At 49.0% G+C, this 7,674-nt stretch overlaps 1 pseudogene; it reads left to right on the top strand.

The window, feature by feature from the left end:
* Positions 1-6,972: 6,972 nt before the first annotated feature.
* LOC124790372 lies at positions 6,973-7,090 on the top strand (annotated as a pseudogene).
* The last annotated feature ends 584 nt before the right edge of the window (positions 7,091-7,674 follow it).

Below are 7,674 nucleotides of genomic sequence, written 5' to 3' on the forward strand. Positions count from 1 at the left end.
CCCGAGGCAGGATTCGAACCTGGGACCATAGCGGTCGCGCGGTTCCAGACTGAAGTGCCTAGAACCGCTCGGCCACCGCAGCTAATCCGCACATCAGTAGTAGACAAATTGCGCGAGAATCGGGAATCTCAAAAACGTCGGTGCTGAGAATGCTACATCAACATCGATTGCACCTGTACCATATTTCTATGCACCAGGAATTGCATTGTGACGACTTTGAACGTCGTGTACAGTTCTAACACTCGGCACAAGAGAAATTACCTGACGATGACAGATTTTTCGCACGCGTTCTATTTAGCGAAGAAGCGTCATTCACCAACAGAGGTAACGTAAACCGGCATAATATGCACTATTGGGCAACGGAAAATCCACGATGGCTGCGACAAGTGAAACATAGCGACCTTGGCGGGTTAATGTATAGTGCGGCATTATGGGAGGAAGAGTAATTGGCCCCCATTCTATCGATGGCAATGTAAATGGTACAATGTAAGCTGATTTGCTACGTAATATTCTACCGATGTTACTACAAGATGTTTCACTGCACGACAGAATGGCGATGTACTTCCAACATGATGGATGTCCAGCACATAGCTCGCGTGCGGTTGAAGAGGTATTGAATAGCATATTTGATGACAGGTGGATAGGTCGTCGATGCACCATACGATGGCCCGCACGTTCACCGGATCTGACGTCCCCGGATTTCTTTCGGTGGGGAAAGTTGAAGGATATTTGCTATCGTGATCCACCGACAACTCCTGACAACATGCGTCAGAGCATTGTCAACGCATGTGCGAACATTACGGAAGGCAAACTACTCGCTATTGAGAGGAACGTCGTTACACGCATTGCCAAATGCATTGAGATTTACGGACATCATTTTGAGCATTTATAGCATTAATGTGGTACTGAGAGGTAATGACGCTGTAACAGCATGCGTTCTCAGAAATGATAAGTTCACTAAGGTACATGTATCACATTGGAATAACCGAAATAAAATCTTCAAACGTACCTACGTTCTGTATTTTAATTTAAAAAACCTACCTGTTACCAATTGTTCTTCTAAAAGTGGTCCAACTAAAATATTCATGTATATATGGTTCTCGGGCGAGACGTCGGATGTCATAGTGAAAACTCCACAATATTTCATCAGCGCAACTGGCCGACATCTTCAGGTGCGACGAACACACTGCTAAGGCGACGACGACGCACATGACGGAGGGCTGAACCCTCAGCTGGGGACGAAGTTCTAGCGCTTTATGCGCTTCACCTTCTTAAATGATGTGGTGAGAATGTGGGGTGACATGGCGGGTGTTGTTGTTACTTGACTTTTGTGCTGGATAATGCTAAGGCAGGACAGAGCCCCCTATTTATGCCAGTCTTAGGCAGGAAGTGCGCATGCGTGGAGGCGCCAAATTCGATGGCCAATAGCGACGATATCAACCGATAGCTGGAAGGACAGCAACGCCACCTACAGGGTGAAGAACCAAAGACTTCGGCGCACGCGCGGAGGCTGCCGCCGTTGCTCTGCGCTGCCATCGGCCGCCCCAGCGACCTCTGTCGGAAGCCGCAAGCAAAAATGTGCGTCCACGTAGGCGCGTTGATTATCCTCCCGTTGTCAACAGAATAGTTATGTTGCTGGCGAATCGTCATCCGTCTTATGACCAATAATACACCTCTCTGATCGAAGCGACTTCAATATGGCCAGTGCTGGATCCCAAGCTGTACTAAGCTGACAGCCCGTGTCTCTGTTTACAAGATTCGTCGAGCTACGTATTTCCACTGCTTCCTTAACAACGCTGTCCCAGTACGAACTCGTCGATGCGAGAATTTTGGTATGTCGATAATTCATAGAATGGCCTGTACTGAGACAATGCTCGGCCACTGCAGACTTCTCTGGTTGCTCCAGACGAGTGTAGTGTCGGTGTTGAGTACATCTCTCTTCTACAGTGTGACAAGTTTGTCCGATGTACGACATGCCGCAGCTACAAAACATTCATATTTCTTGGCTACGAAGTCTTTCGCGACGTATTTCTTGAGTAAAAATCTCTCGGTGTACATGCCGCGTCAATTCAGGATAAAACTCCAAGCTTTCGACCGCTACCTCCATGGTCGTCGTCAGGGCTAAAACTGACTGTCGTGAACTAGCGAGGTTCGCCGCTGTCACCAGCAATAGCGAATTTTTTCGTGGATGACTTTGAAGAACGAGCCCTGAGCAGTGCTCACCTCCGCCCAACATGCTTCTGCAGATACGTCGGGGATCTGGCCACACGGCAGCGACACGCTGCAGCAGTTCGTCGAACATCTGAATGGTGTACATCCAAACATAAAATTTACATTGGAGGTAGAGAAGGAAGGGAAGTTACCTTTCTTAGATGTGTTGGTAGAGCGAAAGCCGGATGGACGACTGGGCCATTCTGTGTACAGGAAGCCAACCCATACAGACTTATATCTGCATAGCCATAGCTTCCATCATCCGTCTCAGAAGAGAGCTATGCTGAATACTTTAGTACACAGAGCCAGGACTATTTCCGACAACGACCACCTCGGTCCCGAGATTAACCATTTGACGACTGTTTTCAAGAGGAATGGTTATTCTGCCGGTGAAATTAAATCAGTATTGTCCAAGAAAGTAAGACACGATGCCGGCCACATACAAGAAGAGGACCAACACATAGCGCGGCTTCCTTTTTGCGGTGCTACAACGAGCAAGATAGCCAGAGTCCTGAAGAGGCAAGGAATAAAACCACTTTTCCGACCACCTAGGAAAATTAAGGAAATGTTGAGATCAGTCAAAGATAGTCTCGGCTTAAGAGTGCCGGGAATTTATACTATTCCTTGCGAATGCGGCAAAAATTACGTGGGCCAGTCTGTAAGAACCGTTGCCGACCGCTGCATCGAGCACCAACGCCACATGAAGTACGGGAATCAGCGGTGGCTGAACATAGCCTGCATAACAAGCATAAGATTTTATTTGAAGAAACCAGAGTCATAGCCCACGCATCGAATTACTGGGACTCTGTGATCCGGGAAGCAGTCGAAATTAGAGTTAGCGATAATAACTTTAGTAGAGACAACGGCTATGCACTTAGCAACACTTGGAAGAGTGCACTGGATAAAGAAAAATCGCAGAGAAAAACTTCTCGCACTTTACCTCCTGATTCGCAGCTGATATCCGTTTGACCTATGGCAGCGCCATCTAGCTGGCCAACAATAGCGCCATCTGGTTTCCCCCTTCAAGCTAGACAAGTTTCGTTCTTTGTAGTTTTTTCGTTTGACGCTTGTTTCGTGAGATATTTGGCCCGGTCACGATCAATCGGCCATCCTGTATATATCGATACGATTTGGGAAAAATATCGACATTTTTTCGTAGGATATCCTGCGAGAGAAGTGCACGCTGCACGGTACGTACAACTTTGGGACTTCAGGCCTGGGACTGCCAGTGTCGGTGGGAAGGCGGAGTGGGCGCGCCGCGCCAGCAGCTCTCTGGTGCCCGGTGGCAGGCGGCTGTGCTACCGGCAGCCTGGGGCGCCGCTGGGCGTTGCCGGACACGCCGGCGCGCCGATGCCATCTGCCGCGCCACCGGCGCTCGTTTGTCGCCGCCTTATCGCTACCTGCGGCCCTGTTCCCTCGCTTTACGGCGCGCCCTTCACGGCGCCACCGTCTCCGGGAGCGGGCAGGCGGGCCCCGCTATCGTCTCTGTCAACCGATCCCCATTGTCAGTCGGTGTTCCTCTCGCCGCCGCACAGACGCACGCCGCTTCGAGATTAATGGACGCCACGGAGGAGCCGGCCATCAGTTAGCGCGCCGATCGCTGCGGCCAGCGAGGCGAGTACAAACGAAAACAAACGCCTCCGCTGCCGGGACACGGAACTGATGATGTGACGATAGTGGCAGGATGGATGGCCCGTGTAGCTTACCGACAAATAGCCGACTGAGAGACGCACAGTCTGAGCCGGGATTTCGGAACATTTTAGGGTGACTGACACCTCTGAGAGCGCTATTTGTGCATCGTCTTACCTCGGGAACGTTTTATCCGGGTATTATGGAATTAGCCACAGGGAAACGATACGTGTTTTTGGTGTTAACGGATTTCTGACGTCAGTTATGAGTTCTGAGGTTATGTGCTACCGTTGTGGGACATAAGCGACTGGAGACTCTCCTTCTACTTTTACTTCTACATGATTACTCTGCAATTCACATTTAAGTGCTTGGCAGAGGGATCATCGAACCACAATCATACTATCTCTCTACCATTCCACTCCTGAACAGCGCGCGGGAAAACGAGCACCTAAACCTTTCTGTTCGAGCTCTCATTTCTCTTATTTTATTTTGATGATCATTCCTACCTATGTAGGTTGGGCTCAACAAAATATTTTCGCATTCGGAAGAGAAAGTTGGTGACTGAAATTTCGTTAATAGATCTCTCCGCGACGAAAGACGTCTTTGCTTTAATGACTTCCATCCCAACTCGCGTATCATATCTGCCACACTCTCTCCCCCATTACGTGATAATACAAAACGAGCTGCCCTTTTTTGCACCCTTTCGATGTCCTCCGTCAATCCCACCTGGTAAGGATCCCACACCGCGCAGCAATATTCTAACAGAGGACGAACGAGTGTAGTGTAAGCTGTCCCTTTAGTGGACTTGTTGCATCTTCTAAGTGTCCTGCCAATGAAACGCAACCTTTGGCTCGCCCTTCCCGCAATATTATCTATGTGGTCTTTCCAACTGAAGTTGTTCGTAATTTTAACACCCAGGTACTTAGTTGAATTGACAGCCTTGAGAATTGTACTATTTATCGAGTAATTGAATTCCAACGGATTTCTTCTGGGACTCATGTGGATCACCTCACACTTTCCGTTATTTAGCGTCAACTGCCACCTGCCACACTATACAGCAATCTTTCCTAAATCGCTTTGCAACTGATACTGGTCTTCGGATGGCCTAACTAGACGGTAAATTACAGCATCATCTGCGAACACCCTAAGAGAACTGCTCAGATTGTCACCCAGGTCATTTATATAGATCAGGAACAGCAGAGGTCCCAGGACGCTTCCCTCCTCATATTTAGACTTCTACCAACAGCTTCTTTCTTCGCCCTACCGAGCGAGGTGGCGCAGTGGTTAGACACTGGACTCGCATTCGGGAGGACGACGGTTCAATCCCGCGTCCGGCCATCCTGATTTAGGTTTTCCGTGATTTCCCTAAATCGCTCCAGGCAAATGCCGGGATGGTTCCTTTCAAAGGACACGGCCGACTTCCTTCTCCGTCCTTCCCTAATCCGATGAGACCGATGACCTCGCTGTTTGGTCTCCTTCCGCGAAACAACCAACCAACCATCTTCGCCTTGCGCTTGTCGCGAATGATAGAAAATCAAATTAAAAAGCTAGTAAGATGTACCCTTGGAAATTCTTGCTACCAGCAAGGCAGACTTGACTGGACCTAGCTTATGTGTAATGTTGACTCTGCTAACAAGAGCAGACTATGCCGCATCTCGAGGCTCGAGAGCCATCGCAAGACGCAACCCTTGGACAGCGGCGTACGGCCTCTTCGTCACATAGGCCTCACGTGCTAAATGGTTCAAATGGCTCTGTGCACTATGGGACTTAACTGCTGTGGTCATCAGTCCCCTAGAACTTAGAACTACTTAAACCTTACTAACCTAAGGACATCACACACATCCATGCCCGAGGCAGGATTCGAACCTGCGACCGTAGCGGTCACGTGGTTCCAGACTGTAGCGCCTAGAACCGCACGGCCACTCCGGCCGGCCCTCACGTGCTACCGCATGACACACACGCAATGCTCAAGAGTACTGGAAACTTCTAGAACAAGTGGTGCCGGGTGCACTACCACTATAAAAAGCACTCACTCAGTCTTCAGGCCGACCGGGACCATCCGACCGCCGTGTCATCCTCAGTGGAGGATGCGGATAGGAGGGGCGTGGGGGAAGCACTCCGCTCTCCCAGTCGTTATGATGGTATTCTTGACCGAAGCCGCTCTTATTGGGCCTAGTAGCTCCTCAATTGGTATCACGAGGCTGAGTGCAACCCGAAAAATGGCAACAGCGCATGGCAGCCTGGATGGTCACCCATCCAAGTGCCGGCCACGCCCGACAGACTTCTTATGATCTCACGGGAATCGGTGTATCCACTGCGGCAAGGCCGTTGCCGCTATAAAAAGGCTTGCCGCCATATTGTTGAGATAGTGATGGGAGAGATGGCAGTGATGGAGCAGCAGTTCAGTCGGTCAGATATGGTTTAGCTGGAGTTCTGATGCTGTGAGATCGCAGTGCAGCGCTGCGAAACTACGAGGAGGATTAGACGTATTTCCATGTAGTCAACACTTGGTCCGGCCCGCCTCTGCTATATTGAGACTTAAACTCAGAGGACTATGAGAAGCTACACTACTACCAAGAAGGCAGTTAGTAGACTTTGTATATAGAACTGTTTATGAAACGGATGTGCCACGGGTGCTTCCAGTGTATATATCCTCATGCACTGATTTATGATTGCATCCAGTGTACCGTGAGACCCCAGCCGAGTTCTGTATTTTAACTCACCCTACAGCCCTCTTTTCAGTGGAGCAGGTGCAGAGAAGGCAGCCCACGACCATGAGACTTCTTTGACGTGGATCCTTGCAGTCCTTCCATTCCCTCTCAGGACTCGTCAGTGTAACACGACAGGCTTCTCCATCACTTTGTATCTTTTGAGTAGTATTGTTCACTCAGTTACAGTATGATGTCAGTTAATAAATTCATTTTCGCGAACAATCGTTGAACCAGTTTGGTGCGCAAGTAAGTTACTCAATTAGTGGTCCTATACTTTTGTGTTGTATTTGCACTCTTATCTATTTCTTAGTTTTACCTATCGCGATACAACTTGCTGTGTGTCATTTCCTATGTAGATGGGCTGACCATTTTATAGATAGGTCGTTAGTGTGATACTTTATCCTTCCACGTAAACAATATGGTCAACGGCCTTGCCGCAGCGGTAACACCGGTTCCTGTCAGATCACAGAAGTTAAGCGTTGTTGGGCTGGGCCAGCACTTGGATGGGTGACCATCCGGTCTGCCGAGGGCTGTTGGCAAGTGGGGTGCACTCACCCCTTGTGAGGCAAACTGAGGAGCTACTTGATTGAGAAGTAGCTGCTCCCGTCTCGGAAACTGACGTACGGCCGGGAGAGCGGTGTGCTGACCACATGCCCCTATGTCTCCGCATCCCGTGACGCCTCTGAGCTGAGGATGACACGGAGGCCGGTCAGTATCGTTGGGCCTTCATGGCCTGTTCGGGAGGAGTTTAGTTTAGTTTTAGTAAATAGTACGACATTGTCGGCTGAGATTTTGGAGGACTCCTCTTAGTTAAACCGAGTTTTAGGTCCTTGTTTGTTTCACTATCGTGTTGCCCACCTGTTCAGTGATGTAAGGGACATTGTCATATCGCTTTACTTCGATTTGTTATATAATGTATGCTCTCAAGGTATTTTTTGAGTATTCTTCGCGTGTCTTTGCATACAGTTTTTAACTTAATGTGTTTGTCTGCCCTTGGATTTTGCCTCAGGTTGCATTTTTGATACCGTGACAACTAATTATTTCACCAGTACGGGTAATGCATTATAGATTATAACGTGAGATTTTACTTCGAATGAGGACAGGTCCTCATATACAACCGTTT

Source organism: Schistocerca piceifrons, chromosome 3, assembly GCF_021461385.2.
Source record: "Schistocerca piceifrons isolate TAMUIC-IGC-003096 chromosome 3, iqSchPice1.1, whole genome shotgun sequence".
In the NCBI taxonomy this organism is placed as follows: Eukaryota; Metazoa; Arthropoda; class Insecta; order Orthoptera; family Acrididae; genus Schistocerca; species Schistocerca piceifrons.